Source organism: Heteronotia binoei, chromosome 13 (assembly GCF_032191835.1).
Source record: "Heteronotia binoei isolate CCM8104 ecotype False Entrance Well chromosome 13, APGP_CSIRO_Hbin_v1, whole genome shotgun sequence".
Taxonomy (NCBI): Eukaryota; Metazoa; Chordata; class Lepidosauria; order Squamata; family Gekkonidae; genus Heteronotia; species Heteronotia binoei.
The window spans coordinates 29,224,465-29,243,373 of record NC_083235.1 but is presented as its reverse complement, the minus strand read 5'-3'; positions in this window follow the sequence as shown (position 1 = coordinate 29,243,373).

Below are 18,909 nucleotides of genomic sequence, written 5' to 3'. Positions count from 1 at the left end.
GGACATACATCACCTGTATTGGCATGTTTGACAAACACACCCACCCTTGCTTGCTGCCCTTTAAACAGTGCTGGGCCAGGCTGCGTGATGAGTTTAGAACAACACCCTCTGAATGCCACCATTAGACATTACACTGACAACACAATCACTCAAGGGTGTGGACTTCTTGCAGAATTTCAGAGAGTCTGGCTGGCTTACAAGGCAATTTTGCAGGCAAGCTGAGCCCCATCTATCCCTTGGCCTCCGGAGGGTGGCAGGATCAAATACAAACTTTCACCAGCAGGCCTCTACTGAACACAACAGCGGTGGGCGCAAGCCCAAGCAGGCATAGTCGGTCCTCAGGCCCAAGTCAGGCACTAAAAGGAAGAGGGATATGCAACATCGACTCCTGTGAATGAAGTCAGCATAAAGTGTCACTGTTGGCCAGGCTGGGTTCATTTGCCTGGTTAATAGGGTTGCCAAGTCCCCATGCTTCACCGGTGGGGGACTTTTGTGCACGTGCAAAGCGCACATGCAACGCAAAGATGTCAGCCGGAAGTGACGTCATCATGCCAACAATGTCGCTCGCGGCAGCTCTAGGCATTTCTGGGGAAACTCTATGGTTTTCCCAGATGCTCTAGCTGTTTGGGAGGGGTACCATAGAGTTCTCCCCTCCAAGGTTTCCCTTCTATTGTACTATAGAGTTTCCCCTCCCAAACGGCTAGAGCGTCCAGGAAAACAGAGTTTTCCTGGAAACGGCTAGAGTGGCTGCTGCGCATCGTCACTGTGCGATGATGTCACTTCCGGGTGACATCATTGCACCGACGATGTCAGAGGAGGTTCCCCCCCCCCACTGGGCCAATGTGGGCTGGCAGGTTGAGAACCTCCTGGATGGGGGAAGCCCGGACCAGGGGCTTGGCAGCCCTACTGGTTAACTGGCCAAGAGAAAAAAAGGCCATTTCCCTTTATCAGGGCTGCCAGGTCCCTCCTGACAACCAGTAGGGAATGGGGTAGGGTTGCCAGATTCAGGGTGGGAAACTCCTGGATATTTGAAAATGGAGCCTGGGGAGGACAGGGACCTGAGTGGGGTATAATGCCATAGAGTCCACCCTCTGAAGTGGCCATTTTCTGCTGGCGAACTGAGTCTGGGAATGAGCTGTAGTTCTGGGAGATCCTCAGGACCCACCTGGAGGCTGGCATCCCTACCCTTTAATATTAATTTATGGTGTAGAATTGGGCAGGTGAAGCCTTTTGTGGCCTGGAGGTAAATAACATCACCGGTTATTTGCTGCAGTTCAAAAGGAGGTTAAAGGGGCAGCTAGAGAGACCAGTTTAAAAGTTGGCTTGGCACCCTTAGCCACTTGCTAGGGTTGCCAGCTCCAGGTTGGGAAATATCTGGAGCTTTGGGGATGGAGTCTGAGGAGGGGAGGGACTTCAATGGGGGTATAATGCCATAGAGTTCACAAGCATACTATTAGCACAGCACCAGGTTGAGCAAGGGATTCAAAAGAAATGGGCAAAACACAGTTCCTCTGTCCTTCTTTCAATACATGCCCTATCAGATGGTAAAATACAGGACAGACTCCTCAGCTTAGGACGTTACAGATCTCTACAGAGGTTCAGTACTTTGCAGCTTCCTCCTGCTCTCCAGGCCAACACATGGTCAATGACTCCTTCCTCCAGAGTTCTGTCTGCTCTGATGGACTCAGCACCTGTGTGAAACAATAGTGGAGTCAGGGGGCGTGGCCTAATATGCAAATTAGTTCCTGCTGGGCTTTTTCTACAAAAAAAGGCCCTGCCAACAAGTGTTTTTAGAAAGGAGGGGCAGGTGGGCTTTTGCCCAGCAAGGCACTGGAGATTTGATTGGCTGTGCACATTTTTTTTTTTTAAAAAATGCCTTTTCAGTAGTAACTGCCATCACAGCATGAGGATCCTCACTGAGCCACTAAAGATAAGCTCTGCAGCAGCAGCCTAAGCATACCATCCAGATCATGGCTGATTCACCCTCCCTCCTTTGTTGTGGAGGATATCCTAATGATGCTACACAAGAACAGACAACCCACAGCCCTTTCTCTCCCTCTCTCTCCATCCATCCCAAGTGCCAAAACTGACCCTGCCCTTGTGGTGAATTGCCCATCCTGGAAATTTCTTCAGCCATAACGACACCACAGGCTTCCATCCCAACTCAGTTTCGGTGAGGCCATAAGTCCTGGCTACTGAGTCGGTGAGGTAGTCGGATGCCTAGAGCACCATCTGGCAGCAAGGGTGGCTCCTGCAGGCCTTCCTTGTCCAGCCCACAGGGCACACATGTGCCCAGGAAAAGGGGATCCGCAGCAGTCTCTCCGCCCTTCCTGACGGGGGCAGCAGGGCGGCGCAGTGGTGAGTGCATTTCCTCTCCCAGAGGCACCCCCAGCAGTAGCTGCCCCTGAGCTGGCCTCCAGACAGGCCATGTCTCTAAGGGCTCCTCCATCCCTCCAAGAGACCCAGCCTGAGCCCTGCCAGCCCATGTCAGGCTCAGCCTGCAGCTGCTATCATAGCAGCCATGGGAAGGGCAGCCAGGATGGTGGAGAAGCCACTGCAGTGACCGCCTTTGGCTGGGGCTCCTGCTCTGCCTGGCTCTGGGGCCCACTGCTGCTGCCCCCCTCTGCTGCTCACCTTGCAGCACCTGTAAGCCAACACCCAACAGCCTAGCCATGCTCAGCCCAGGCTGCCCAGCCGACGCCCCTTCTGAGGAGCTGCTGACAGGCAGGGAGGGCAGTGGAGTGGGATAGAGGGCCGACGAGCAGGGGGGTGGCCTTCATCCATCTAGGAACTCCCCCCTGGGCTGCTACAGATCAACCAAGGGGCAGCAGCTTGTTCTCCTCCCGGAAATGACCCTCTCCTCGCAGGAAAGAACTGGACTGGTGGTTTGGTGACCCCTGTGAGGCTGTGCCCCCCACCCCTTCTCCCAGAACAAGCTGGCAGTGTGATCAGAGGAGGAGATCTTCTCCCAGCAGGAGTGGCACCACAGAGTAGGCTTCCCAATCCCCAGGTCCTAGCAGGGGATCCCCTAGTTTTACAGGCTTCCCCCCACCCCCAGCCAGCTGGTTGGCAGGGGAAGCCCCGCCCCCACATCCACCATGCAGCTCTAGATCTCTGGCAGGTTTAGAAACCTGCAAACAGGTCCGTTTCAAAATGTGTGTGTGTGTGTGTGTGTGTGTGTGTGTGTGCCTTTAAAGCTGAGCAGGAAGTACTTCATGGGGAAGGTCAGCAATACAGTCCCTCGGTTTGTTTTGCTTTCGTTTCAGAGGAACTAAGTGTGTGTGTGTGTGTGTGTGTGTGAGAGAGAGAGAGAGAGAGAGCAGTGTAGCCCCTGTTCTTTTCATATGTCGTTGCGGAGGAACCAACCTGTAAGTGGAGGAACCACCGGGTAAGTGTGTGTGTGAGAGAGAGGGAGGGTTGCCAATCCCCAGGTTTGGAAGCCCTCCCCCACCCCCGCCTTAGGGTCATCAGAAAGCGGCGGGGGGGGGGGAGATGTCTAATGGGCAATTATTCCCTATGAAGAATGATTCCCATAGGGAATAATGGGGAATTGATCTGCAGGTATCAGGGGCTTTGCGGGCGGGGGCTGTTGTTTTAGGTAGAGGCACCAAATTTTCAGTATAGCATCTAGTGCTTCTCCCCAAAATACCCCCCAAGTTTCAAAACAATTGGACCAGGGGGTCCAATTCTATGAGCCCCAAAGGAAGGTGCCCCTATCAATTATTTCCTATGGAAGGAAGGCATTTTAAAAGGTGTGCTGTCCCTTTAAATGTGATGGCCAGAACTCCCTAGGAGTTCAATTATGCTTGTCACACCCTTGCTCCTGGCTCCGCCCCCAAAGTCTCCTGGCTCCACCCCCGAAGTCCCCAGATATTTCTTGAATTGGACTTGGCAACCTTACCACAGAGGGTGCTGTGAACAGGCGGAGGAAGGCAGGCTGAGCGCCACAGCCAGGCCAGCTTGGGCGGAAGGCATTCATTCCTGGGGCCAGAGCTCCTGCAGGGCACAGGCAGATTCAAAGGAGAAGTGGTTCTGAGGTGAGCCAGGCCAGAGATGAAGAAGCAAGGGGGAGACTGGGGCAGGAAGTCAGGGGGGCTCACCTAGGGTACCAAAAACCCTGGGTCTGGCCCTGTCTGTTGGTCCACTTACTTTAGATAATATCAATCAAAACACTAAGGAAGGATCCTCAGCCCTGTTAACCTTCTTGCATGCTAAGGTTGCTAGCCTCCAAGTGGGGCCTGGGTATCACAACTGATTTCCAGACCACAGATATCAGTCCCCCTGGAGGAAATGGCTGCTTTGGAAGGTGGATGCTAGAGCATTATAATCCACTCAGGTCCCTTCCTAAGCTCCACCCACAAATCTCCAGGAATTTTCCAACTAGGAGTTGGCAACCCTAAGTATCCACTTTAAAATGTAAGCATGTAAAGGAGCTCAAGTCATTGTCCACACTGCTTGGGCACAAAAGGAAGGGATGATCAATGAGAGGCAAGTTTCTCTTTGGAAAAGAGGATGGACAAGATGACCCGGGAAGCTCTATCAGGCAGCTTCCACATTCCCTGCATCCCACCCTCAGTTCCCCTCTTTCCTTTTCCCTACAACCTTCTCCTTTTGCCGGTGGTTTTGCCACACTATTTACAGAAGCCAGCAATAAATCCACAGTGATTCTCCAAGCACAGGACTATAAATAACCCCATAGCTCATTAAGCCCAGCGATCACACGGAGGAGGCCCTCCCCAAAGAAGATGAAGTGCTGCAGCCACATGGAAACGCCAGCCAAGAGTCTCGCCTTGCCTCACCTAGTCCCATCAACCTCTTTGCAAGGGAGACGAAAACTACAGGGGGAAAAAAGAAATGCTCTCCACTGAACTAACTCCTCCCTGTAAGAATCTAACAGTAAGATCGTGCAAAATTTTGTGTTACCTAGGAAGACCAATGAGTAACATACCATTACTCTAGCTCTGCGCTACATACACTACCCACAAAGGTTCAATTGTACATTTATAAAATTTATTATACCATAAGCATGGGAATTTGTTTGTAAACCTATAAAGGTACAGGCTCATATTTTTAATGACAGTTTTTCAAGTCATGGCAAGAAGCTGATAGTTCTAAAATTTATCATATTCCAGGTCGGTATTATATATGACAAGCCAATGACAATATGCCACTGGGGTCCCCAATGTGGGAATGTTGAAGAATTACTATAACAGTTAATATTTTGTGTCTCCACCATTTTGTGGCTGGCTCCATCTCCTGTGGCATCCGTTCTGTAGTTGTGCCGCCACAACCCTTTTGTCAGGGTTCCAAAGACAAAAAGGTTGGGGACCTCTAATATACCAAGATATTTTCATACATTTACAACAGATTATTCCAATTCATATGATGAACACATGAAGTTCCTTCATAATGAATTCAGTTCTGTACAGGCTCTATTAAGTCAATGTGGTTAGCATGTCAGACAAGGGCCCAGTTCAGCTCCCTGTTTGTTATGAAGCTTGTTTAGCTTAGCAGAGTCAGCTCTGGCAAGTACTCAAATGGCAGACCTCCTTGAAATGCCAGTAGCCAGGAGGATAGGGGCAGTTTGATGTAGTGGTTAAGTGCATGGACTTTTATCTGGGAGAACCAGGTTTGATTCCCCACTCCTCCTCATGCTGATGTGACCTTGAGTCAGTCACAAATTCTCACAGAGCTGTTCCTCTCAAGAGCAGTTTTCGTCACTCAGGTCCACTTACCTCACAGGGTATCTGTTGTGGGGAGGGGAAGGGAAAGGAAAGGAAAGGACGTTGTAAGCCACTCTGAGAATCCTTCAGGTAGTGAAAGGCAGGGTATAAATCCAACCTCTTCTTTTTTCAGTTTCCTCTCTAAATATCTTCCAGACTTCCAGTAGGGGTCAATCACCAGAAGTTGCCATGACTTCCAGTTGCACACACACACCAAAAATTACAAACAATAAAGCTTGCTTGGTACCTTTGGGATGCTCACTTATACTCCACCTGTGACCTAACTTACCTCACAGGATTGTCAGTAGGTTAAGAGAAGAGAAGGCTATTCTGGTTCTTCTGAGCGCCATACTGGAAGGGTATGGTAAACACTGAGCTCCAGACAATAGAGGTTTATTTGGAACAAAGTAGTTAATCTTTAAAGGGCCAATCTTAAAGTTTCTTCTTCAATCCAGAATTTCAACCTAATTCACGCTTTTTCGTACAAATTGTATGAGACAATTTGCCCATTCTTCTCCCAAATTAACCTTTCCTGCCTTGAATTTCAAATTTCTTCACATATATCATATGTCTTGGAGAGCGACAGGTTCATGACTGCATGATTACCAATATTTAGCCATCAGAGCCTTTGCTATACAACATGGCTCCATTTAAATTTGAATTCCAAACAGTACATCTCTCTCTCCAAAGGTAACATCACACTGTAAACTGACCAAGAAAGAAAACTCAAAATGAAACTGGGCAGATGAAGTGATGGGTCATCCCGACAGAAGTTAAGTTTGTTTCTCAGCATCTGGGGTAGTCAAGAGCAGGGAACAAGTTCAGCCTCTAAGGATTCAAACAGACAATATAAATAATAATAAAGATGTCCTTCATATGTAAATTGCTGGCTCATGCTGCCTCAGAGCACTGGCGGGGGGTTTAACTCTTGTATATAGTCTAAAGGGAGGCGCTGAGAGAGTAGTAAATTCAAACACAAGAGACTGCTGAGTGGTTTTCCTGAGCCAGTAATAGGGTTGCCAAGCCTGACTCAAGAAATATCTGGAGACTTTGGGGGTGGAGACAGGAGCAAGGGTGTAACAAGCACAACTGGACCATGCTCCTTTTAAATGCCTGCCTTCCCTAGGAAATAATGGAGGATAGGGGCACCTTCTTGGGGGGCTCATAGAGTTGGACCCCCTGGTCCAATCCCTTTGAAACTTGCGGAGTGTTTTGAGGAGAGGCACTGGATGCTATACTGAAAATTTTGTGCCTCTACCTCTAAACATAGCCCCTCTGGAGCCCCATATATCCATAGGTCAATTCTCCATTATACCCTATGAAAATCAATCTCCATAGGGTATAATGGAGTGCCCAGCAGCAATTTTGCTCCATCCACCCCCTGCTTTCTGATGACCCTGAAGCAGGGGGAGGGCCTGCAAACTGGGGGATCCCCTGCCCCCAACTGGCGATTGGCAACCTTAGCCAGTAATAAGGTGGCCAACTCTGGGTTGGGAAATTCCTGGAGATCTGCAGATGGTTCCAGGTGAGGGTGCAGCTTGGGAAGGGGAAAGTCCACTTTCTGAACCTGCCATTTCCTCCAGGGGAACAGATCCCTGTAGTATGGTGAGTGGCTGTGATTACAACAGAACTCCAGGCGTTGGTGACCCTAATATCACATGACCACCATTATCCAGTAATCATGCACCGTTGCTAGAAAATTATGCAAATACCTAGAGAGCAGGCCCTGTTCTCAGTCAACACAACACAATAGCATTTCCATGGCAACAGACTATTCTTATCCATGCCTGTTCTATCTCTGACCATAGTGAAGTTGGTTCAACATTCCTGGTCACAACAGAGCATTTTACCTAAAACGTTCATGACTTCTCAGTGAGCCCTCCTGTACCAAGGGGTTCTGTGAATATCAATGCAGCCGAATCTAGCTGGATAGAGCAGCCCCATTCCTCAGTGAGATGCACAGCCTTGTAGACTTAGTTCAGATGGAACACAAAACTGTGATTTCTTTGGACTATGGTTAAGTTTGTGAAACTCAGATCTAGTTCAAAAGCAATTTCTTAAATCCTAGTTAGGTTTGGCACAGGATTCATCACCTTCAATCTCCACCTCTCCTGCAGAGACCTGGCAGGTGTCCCAACCTCCAATGCAACTCAAGGCAGCACCACAGAACAAGTCAGGAATTGACGTCCACATTCATACATCCCATAAAACAACAGCAACTGTGGTTAATCCACTAACATCAAAGCATGCATGCTTCTGTTTGTTTGTTAAGGTTGCCAGCCTCAAGGTGGGATCTGGCATTCTCCTGGAATTAAAACTGATCTCCAGTCCCCCTGGAGGAAATGCCAACTTCAGAGGGTGGGCTCTATGGTATACAGAAGTCCTAAAGAAGGGATGTCAGACTCATTTGTTATGAGGGCTGGACTGATACAAATTAGACCTTGTCGGGCCAAGTCATGTGTGTCATAAAATGTAATGCCAGGTAGCAGTTATAAACTTTATAAAGGACACAGACAAACACAATTAAAAAGTTTTTTTAAACTTAAAATACGCTTAAAAGATTAGCACCCTTGCAATATTTTATTTAGCAGTTTCTGATAACCGGCACCTCTTGCTTTAAATTCTTGCATCAAAATCTGGAGAGAATGTCTGTGCTGTAGCAATCTTGAGTATGCTGTTCATGTGTTGTTCAGGTATGTGTGTAAGTTGCAAACCTACTTTTGATTACAGAAATCTCATGGTCAATGCTTTGAGTCTAAGACCCAGGGAAAAAATGTGAAATGGCTGAGCATTGAGAGCTTTAGTGCACAAGTTACTTCATGTGCCGGTTAGCCAATGGAGAAAATAAAGGCTTTGCTCTGTAGCTCCTGTGCGATTGAGCAAGCCTGGCAAAGCAAGCTATGATACAGATGCAAGAGAGAGTGAAGGAAGCAGATGACCATGAGATGCTCATGGGCCTCATAGGAGCCCTTCAGAGGCTTGATCCAGCCCTCAAGTCACACGTTTGACACCCCTGTCCTAAAGTGATCTCACATCCCTGCATTAACTGCAATTAGTTTAATTAAACCACAGTTTGATATGATGGCTGAACTTGAGCCTTCAGCATTCTGTATTTTAAAGGCTTTCATTCACTCTGTTTTTGTATTTGAGTGTGTGTATGTGTGCACGTACATGCACACACGCATGTGTCCATGCATGCCTGGAAAATTCTGCATGCCATGGAAAATTCTGGCAACCCCTTCGGGATCGTGGATGATGTTCAGATAAGTGGCTTGATACATCCTGCCTCTGCCTCCCAGTCATGGCATTCCAAGGAGATCTCCCATTCAAGTACTTGCCGGAGTGGCTGAGGTCGGGCTTGCCTGAACTATCCAGCTCAGGGCGTTTTCATTCCAGCCTACAAATAGCAGCTCTCCAGCAGCCCTGGCCCCATTCAATGCACAGCAGCCAAGAAGGTCTGAGCGCCTGCTCCGGCTGCAACGCCACTGAGGATGTTCTCCGCAGCTGAGAACGAAACGTCTGGAAGGAAAACTTTCTCCAGTAGAACACGGCACTTGATCCCGAAAGATTCTACAAACCCTAATGATGTTACCAGCCGTGAAAACCTGAAATCTTTGATAGATTATTTATTTCCTCTGTAACAAAGGTAATTGTTGGATATGTGTGGTCTGTAACTCTATGGTTTTATGAAACACAAAATTCTTCATTCCTGTGGAGGGGGGGAGATATAGTGGCCTCTAGTGAACATTTCAGAGACTGGTTCCTTCCCACAATTCTTAATGTAGAAGAGCAGACTGTGAACTCCTCAGGGGTGGGACCTGTTTTGGGGGGGGGGGGTTACTGATCTTGAACTATAGAAGACTAAAATATAATATAATAAAATACCAGTCTATGCATATTCTTCCCTAGCACAGATCTCCAAGACCCAATCATGCTTCTCCTTAGTCAAAGAATCATAGAAGTTGGATTTCCACGTGAAATAGCAGGATCTTTCTTCTTCCCATGAGAGGGTAGGCAGCCAGCACAAAAAATCAGCCTTTCCCAACAGGAAATGTTCATTTAGGCCAGGGGAATGGGTGGAATCTGGCTTTATCTGCCATTAGCACCTGGAAATCTTGGAGACAGGTTTTACAAAAAGGGAAACCGATTTAACATTTCAAATTCACATAGTAAATGACTTAAATTCTGCCAGGGAAATAGTTTTTTTTGTTTGTTTTAAAGCATAGATGCACAGAGTAGGAACAGGAACATTGTGTTTGGTTCTTAAGATTCATCACAGTGGTGGAGCTGTGCAACACATTAGAAGGATGGCAGAGGCTGAAGAAGAGACTGCCAGGGGACCTGTATCCTGTTAAATCAGTGCACATCTACCAGTGGGTTAAAACCGTCAGATGGGTTGTGGACTCCCTCCTGCTGGGTCAGACACAAACCTCCTTTTTTGCCTCCCTATCTTTTGAAGAAGAAGAAGATAAGGTTTTTATACCCTGCTTTTCTTTACCTTAGAGTCTCAAAGTGGCTTACAAATGCCTTCCCTTCCTCTCCCTACAGAAGGTACCTTATGAGGAAGGTGGGGCTGAGAGAATTCTGAGAGAACTCTAACTGGTTCAAAGTCACCCAGCAGGTTTCATGTGAGGGAGTGGAGAATCAAATCAAACTCAGTTGTTCAGAGTAGGGTCCACGACTGTTAACCACTACACCACTCTGGCTCTCCTTTTCTTTTGGAAAGGCCTGATGCAGATGTTGTGTATATGGACTAATGAGACTATTACCATGTTCCTGCCTAGGGCTGCCAAGCCCCCAGTCCAGGCAGGGAATCCCCCGCCCAAGAAGTTCCCAACCTGCTGGCCCACATTGGGCCAGCAGGGGGAACGTCCCCCTACATTGCCTTTGCAATGATGTCACCCAGAAGTGACAATAGGTACCAGAGATTTTTTACCTCCCAAATGGCTAGAGCGCCCCGGAAAACCATAGAGTTTTCCCAGAAATGCCTAGAGCGGCCCCACACAGGGAGCTGCCATTTTGATGTCACTTCCGGGTTACATCATCGCAAAGCGCACGCACAAAGCTTACATGAAAGTGCCCCACTATGGGAAGTGGAGGACTTGGCAACCCTATTCCTGCCTGGCTCATTGGAGCCTTTTAGGACTGAGCTTGGGGACTCAGGAACAATGGGCGGTAGGATCCAAATCCCTGCTGCCCTGCTCCAATCACAGGCCCCCTGCTGGTTCAAATGATCCAATGGCGTCATAGGGCGGGAACCTTGAACTGTATATAGATGGCCCTATTGGTCCAGTTAAGCAGTCTTCTTTAGTTACTAGTTACCATGCTGTAACTCAATAAAGATTGCACTCGAAGCCAACAGGCACACAACCCACAAGCCGCTGCAGATACTTAAACAATGAATTAAAGAACAACTTAATATTTATTGCACATGCTGACCCACTAAGATACCTTCAAACAAGTACACAGTATTACACGTGGAGCATCAGCTCCATTCTTGTTGTTTTCTTATTGTGGTAACTCAATAAAGAGCTATGATCACTGCAACAGCGTCTCCTCTATGCATTGAACCCACTATATTAGAGTAGAGATTAAAAATGTCTTCCTTCTTGCCTCTCGTTGCATACATGCTGAAAATAGCAGCAGAACAATATGGTGGTGGAGAGAATTCCTCCATGGCTCTGAGTCTGAACCTTGGCTTGGTGTTCGCAGGGATGCACATCCTTCATCCCTGCGAACACTTTGACTTCTTGCGATTTCTTTTGCTTTGCAGGCCAGGGTCTTGGGCATGACATCAGTGAGGTCATCATAACTCTGGCTCCCCCTCTTCCCTTCACATGCCTCTGGGGCCATATGACTTCCTGAGCTCAGTGGGTCCCCTGCTCAGAAGAAAAGTTAGAGAAAACTGTTGTAAGTCATTCTTTAGCTCAAAAGCCATACAGCCCTGTTCTGCTATTGCTTTATAATACGGCTGTTGTTTTTTAGAGGATAATTATTTCCCATTTGCCAAAAACAGGGACTACTTGGTTCTCCTACAATGTTGAGCATCCAGCTATGACTTATCTGCTGCCCTTTTCCTCTGCCCCTACTTAATTAATTGCTGGGAGGTGATATATTTGTATATGACATCCATTTAAAAATCAAGTTTCTTCTCCCTATGGCTCCAAAAATTGCTTGACTACTGAAATCTCAGAAGCCAGAGAAGGTGATTGAAAAATTACTGACCCTCCCCAAAAAAGTAAAACAATAAATAAGACTGCTAAACCCAAATAACTTATGACAATAAGACAAAACAAGATCAACAACTGCCTATATATGTATATTCTCTGTTGTGACTCTTATCTTGTGGAATAGCCTGCCTGAGGGGGTCATACTTCTATCATTTTATTTATTGATTTGATTTTTATCCAACCTTTCCTGCGAACATGCTTGGGGCAGGTTGCAAGCATTAATTCCACAGCATTCCACAGACTGTGCAAAACAGTAATGTACAGGACAGTATTTTTATAAAGGGATTAGAACTACAATATAATGGGGCAGACCAAGAGGGCGCTTTTATAGGGAATGAGCTTACAGTCTATTGCAGTGTTTATTCCATGTATCATCTTACTTTTACTGCACTGTCTAGGGTTGTCAGGTCCCCTTGCTGTTGCAGTGGGGAGGTTGGGGGTGTTCAAGGGTGGGTGGAACATCGCGCACAACTTCCTTGGTGCAATGACATCACCCAGAAGTGATGTCATTGTGTCAGTGACATCAAACACGACACTCTGGTTTGGGGGTAAAACTCTGTTTTTTACCTTCAAAGCCATAGAGTTTGGCCAAAAACCACAGCATCGCCATGCGACACCCCTGGCGTGATGATGCCACCTGGAAGTTATGTCATTGCACTGGGGGTTTCTCATGATGGGAACCCTTTGTGATCCAACTTCTGCATTATTTTTGATTGGTCACACCTGTGACAGTTTTGTTTTCTGATTACATTGTTTTTTGTTCTCTTTAATTTGGCCACTCTAGCCTTACTGTATTGTTTATTAGATGTCTTATGCTGTCCAATGCAATCGTTTAATGTTTTTTAATTGTATGTATGTGTGCGTGCAAGCCTGGAAGTCATGGCAACTTCTGGCGACCCCTTTTGGGGCATGGAGGACATTCAGAGAAGTGGCTAGATACAGCCTTCCTCTGCCTCCCACTCCTGGTATTCCTTGGAGATCTCCCATCCAAGTACTTGCTGGGGTCAGCCCTGCTTAGCTTCTGTGATCTGACAAGATTGGGCTTGCCTGGCATAATTGTTTAATATTTTTAAGGCACCTTGAGTCTCAATGGGAAAAGCAGGCTACAAATGAAGTACACAAAATAAATAAACAATCTACACAAATTATTTCCCTTTGCATAATTTAAATGGGTTGCCGAATTCCATTTTTCTTGGTGCAGAATCTGACTCAGCTGCTCACGGAATTTTCTTCCTTTTTTTTTTTTTAAACAAACACTGAGTCCACAGCACAGCTCGTGGACTCCTAGCTGCAGCAAAAGGCTCCTAGCAACCACTTTAATAGGGGCTCTGAATTATGGCAGCCAGGAACCGAGGAATCAATGTTATTGGGGTGGAAATCTCTCCTGGTAATAGATGGCAGATGGCGTCGTCCCCCATGAGTGACTTAGCAGCTGCCAGCAAGGGAATCCTTCACAGTGCATAGGCTGTTGGAGAAGTTGCAGATGGGAAAGCAAGCTTTCAAAAGCAAGGAGGGCAGCTATTGGCCAGAAGACAATCCATAGACAGATTGCTTCTTATATTTGTACTGGCCCAAGCAGCCCACCCCATAAAAAGCTGCTGCTTCCAGATAATAAACTCCAAGGCGTACACCCATCTGTCCCTTGCATTTCTCCATGCTATTTTCTGTCTGCCACATACCTACAGGATCCTGGTCTCATCAGCTTCACCTTGACTTGTAGGTGCAGAGGAAGTCATAACCAATCGGCAACAGAAACAGCTGCCCCAGGCCCTATGCTGTGTGTGTGCATGCGTGTGCACTTCTGTGGATCCATCCCGGACTTCTGCAGGTACACAGAGTAGGTATATAGGGTTGCCAACCTGCAAGTGGTACCTGGAAATCTCCCGGAATTATAACGGATCTTCAGACAACCAAGATCAGTTCCTCTGGATAAAATGGCTGCTTTGGAGGATGGACTTTATGTCATTATATCCCCATTGAGGTCCCTCACATCCATCCCCAGGGTTTGCTCTCAAATATCCAGGAATTTCCCAAGCTGGAGTTGGCAGTTCTTTCACTCTACATCTTTTAGCTTCCAGTGCCCACCTAGGAATCATTGACAAGGAAATCAGTCTACAAAAGCTGATTGCTAAACTTTACTAGACAGCACGGGGGGGGGGGGGGAGGATCTCTGTGTCAATCCTACTGTGAAAGATTCTAACTTTGTATTGCCTAAGACGAGAGGGGAGGGGAGGGGGCATGGTATAGCCCCAGTCTCATCAGATCTTGGAAGCTAAGCAGGGTTGGTACTGTTGGACATTTGGTTAATATAGCGGAGCTTTGCCCAGTCATTGAAGCATGATACTGATTTCTCCCAAGAAGTATATTGCCAAAAAAGGAGGGGTAAACTTACTTTTATTCAAGTTGATCCAGTTCACATTCAGGTTGCAGTCAAAAGAAGAGAGAGAAGCCTAATCAAAAGAGTACTTTCCCTATCACAAATGGCCAGCTTTTCAGGCATCATGTGTAGGAGGGCATTTTAGCTTCAGGAGGGACCTGCGGAGACATGTGTCTCCATGGAAGGCCATGTGATTGAGTGAAAGGATAAAGGGAAAAGGACAGAGGAGGGGTCAGAGGACAGCTTCCAGGTTAGAACAAAGAGAGGTATTCCGTTCAAGGAGATAACATCTATACACACTTAGAGAGATGTAGTGCCCCAAAATGTCTAGGCATTCTAAGTTGCTCACTCCAACAAGTGCTTGGATAGGGAGACCACCAAGGAAGGCGCTGCAGAGGAAGGCAATGTCAAACCACCTCTTCTTCTCCCTTGCCTTGAAAGCCCCTTGCTTTCCTCGTAAGTTGACTGCAAGTTGACAACACTTTACATATACACAAGTCAAGAGGCCAAAGTGCATTTTAAAGTTCAAGTATGAAAATTATCTGCTCTTAAACAACAAGCCGATTCCATGCAACTTTCAACTCTGCTTTCTTAGAAGAATGAGATATTGGTTAATTGTTTTTATGGGATCTGAGCGGCATCACCGGGAAGGGGGTATGAAAGCACCACCACTACCCTGCCACAGTAGCAACTACCTTGGGTAATCATGTCCACTACGGTTACCAGGTCTTTGTTGGAAAATACCTGGAGACTTTGGGGGTTGATCTGGGAGAGGGCGGGGTTTGGGGAGGAGAGGGGCCCTTCAAAGCTGCCATTTCCTCCAGGGGAGCTGATCTCTGCCAGCTGAGATCAGTTATAAAAGTGGGAGGTCTCCAGGCTCCACTTGGAGGCTGGCAACCCTAGCACTACACACAGACCCATTTCCATGCCACTTACTGCTGCCACTGCCCTAACCCCTACTCCTTCCTCTGTTCCCTCTGTTCAAAAGGATAAACGTGACAGCGACTTAGAACAGAAGGACCTTGCTGGATCAGACCAATAGTCCATCTTGTCCACCATCCTGTCTCACGAAGTGGCTGATCAGTTCCTCTGGAGGGCCAACAACAGGGCATAGAGGCCAAGGCCTTCCCCAGTGTTGCCTCCTGGCTCTGGGATTTGGAAATTTACTGCCTCTGAATGTGGAGGTTCCCCTCAGTCACCATGGCTCGTAGCCATTGTTAGTCCTATCTTCCTTGAATCTAATCCCCTTTTAAAACTGTTTATTCCTGTGGCCATCCTCTGGCAGTGAATTCCACATTTTAATCACTCTCTGCCTATGTGTAAAGTAGTATTTCCTTTTGTCCGTCCTGAACCTACTGCCCATCAGCTTCATTGGATGCCCTTGAGTTCTAGTATTTTGTATGAGAGAAACTTCTCTTTGTCAACTCTCTCTGTCCCATGCATAATTTTGTAAACCTCTGTCTTGTCCCCCCATTAGTCATCCCTTTTCTACACTGAAAAGTTCCAGACTCTTCAGCCTTTCCTCATAGGAAAGGTGCTCAACCACCCCCCTCCATCATCTTGGTTGCCCTCCTCTGCACTTTTTCTAGCTCTAAAATGTCCTTTTTGAGATATGCTGACCAGATGACGCCACACACGCCATAGATCAGTACAGAGGCATTACAATATCTATATACCTGCTGTAACAATTTGGTTGCATATTTTATATTATTACATTCTTCCTGTGTGTAACTCTGCTCCATACAATAAATAAACAAAACAGTATTGGTCATTTTATTCTCAATCCTTTTCCTAATAATCCCTAACATAGAGTTTGCCTTTTTCACTGTTGCAGCACACTGACTTGACACTTTCATTGATGTATCCACTACGACCCCAAGATCTTTTTCCCACTCAGTCTCAGCAAGGTCAGAACCCCATTAGTTTATACTTGAAGTTGGGAATTTTTTTTGTCCCAATGTGCATCACCCACAGCCCAGAACACTCTCCCACTTACCCCTCACTTTCACTTTTCCTACCAAGTCAGGTTGTGACTTCAGCACAGCTCAGTAGGGAAAGTGAAAAAAGAGGGACTTCAACAGCCAAAGGGGAGAAGGGCAGGGCTGTTTTTGACCAGGAACACACAGGAACTCAGTTCCGGCTGGCTCGGCATCGGGGGGTGTAGCCTAATATGCAAATGAGCACCTGCTGGACTTTTTCTACAAAAAAAGGCCAGTGTGAAACAATAGTGATGTCAGGGGGCATGGCTTAATATGCAAATGAGTTCCTGCTGGGCTTTTTCTACCCAAAAAGCCCTGGAGAAGGAAATAGAGTGCCACAGTATGCTGCCCCATATCATTCTGAAAGCAGAGCATAGATCCACCCATCTCAGTTTATGCCCCCAAAATCTTGTTTGTCTCTAAGCTGCTACCGGACTCGGATCTAATTGTTCTACTGCAGACCGACGTTGCTACCCTTGGAAACCATCTCCTTCCCATAGTGGCTGCAGGTGAAACATCCATACAGATGCTCCACTTGCAATCATAGAGTTGGAAGGGACCCCCAGGGTCATCTAGTCCAACCACCTGCACAATGCAGGAACTTTCACAAATACTTCCCCCTACATTCACAGGATCCATATTGTTGTCAGATGGCCATCTAGCCTCTGTTCAAAAACCTCCAAGGAAGGAGAGTCCTACTGTGGTTCCCCCTTTGAACCAGATCAAAGGGGGAGTTTCTTTGATCCAGCCCAAGAAGCTCACAATTGATGCTCAGAATGAGCACAATGTCATGCATGCGGATGCTCCCATTTAAGTTGGGGGGTTTTATGCCTTCCATGTGTGTGTGGGGTGGGGGAGTCCTTGTATGGAAGCATAGAAGTTAATATGTAGAAAAGCATTCTCAGATGTTAAGTTCTTCCACAAGATTTGGGTTGGAATCAGATGATGGGGATCCCCCCCCTTAAAAAAAAAAAAGCTAAATGCAACAACAAAAAGAGTGATCACACCTAGGGTTGCCAACTACTTGGGGGAGGAAGAGTTCTGCCCCTTCAACAGAGGGTGGAGATTTTTTTTTTTAATTTTCTCCATTTGTGTGTGCATGCATGCATGTGTGTGCATACCTGGAAGTCATGGTGATTTCTGGCAACCCCTACTGGGGCATGGAGGATGTTCAGAGAAGTGGCTTGATACAGCCTGCCTCTGCCTCCTGCTCCTGGTATTCCAAGGAGGTTTCCCATCCTAGTACTTGCTAGGGTCAGCCTGGCTTAGTTTCCAAGATCTGATGAGATTGGACTACCCTGGGCCCTTCAAGAGAGGTTTAATGAGATGTTATTTCCCCCCCTGCCATTTGGCTGCCCCACACATTCCATTAAACAGAGAGAGCATTTTTCTCCAGGCTTGTTGGTAACCCTCATCATCACAACTCATGATGTGTGTATACTTATAACCCTTCTTCTCATATCAGCGACAGCTATCTGAAATGGAGCCCATGATTCACACAAGCCTTTAGGATAACACTCTCCATCCAAGCCTTTCAATCTCCCTCTCCTACAACAATGATCAAGTCAACAGTGAGATTGTCCTAATTCTGCAAGAACTTATCACTCAAGTCATTCCATGGGACAGACAATTCTTCAACCAACATGAATCTTTTACTAAGTTAACCCTTCACTTCCTCCTACTGGGCAAGGGATGCTGTCTGATCGTGGAGTATAATATATGAAAGGGGGTGGGGGTGGGGAAAACACAGGTTAAAATCATTACTTAACCAATCAGACCCAGGGGAAGAGTAAATCCTTTCTGACCACCACCACCCCAATATGGTGACCAGCTGGACTCGGCAGCTGAGTCTATCGATCAAGTCTTCCCAAAAGAAATTTTTCGGGGGGGGGGGGCAAATCCACTCCACCCCGCCTGTCTCTAGCTGTGGCAGCCCCTGAACACATTGCACCTTCCGAGCAGTGCAGCCTGCATGCCAGTTCATTACGCTGCCTGTCGGCCACTGTGATGCAGGGCCAGCCACTTGCACGGGGGATTTATGACAGTAGCAACAGCAGGGAGTAAATCACCAACCGCTGGCAATAAATCACCCACTGCCGTGCATGGTGGGGACACAAGCGAACACTGTGTCCTAACCAGCTGGCTGCTGCCTTTACATTCCCACCCATCATCTTCAAGGGGGCACAAACAGAAAAGCTGGTTTAAGCAGGGCTGGGGGGGGGGGTGTCCAGAAGAAGCCTGCAGAAACACAGAAGGTCACATCTGGGATCCATATCCATCTCACCAGTTATGGAAATCTATTGCACCTTTGGATGTTTTCCTTTAATGCTGCCGCACCGCAGCTTCTGTCCCTCTTCTGTTCTCAGGGCAGCCCCTGTCTGGCACCCTAGGTAAAGCTAACTTCTGGCGCCCCCCCCCCCCCACTGATAATGTCACTGAGTCATATGGGGGCACCCAATTCAGCATCCCCAGAAGGCTGGTGCCCTAGGCAATCACCTAGTTTGCCTAATGGCAGGGCCAGCCCTGTCTGTTCCTTCCCCCCTTTGGTTTCTGTCATCTCAAGCAAGGGAGTTACTGGTTATTAAGGCCACCTAGTAAGC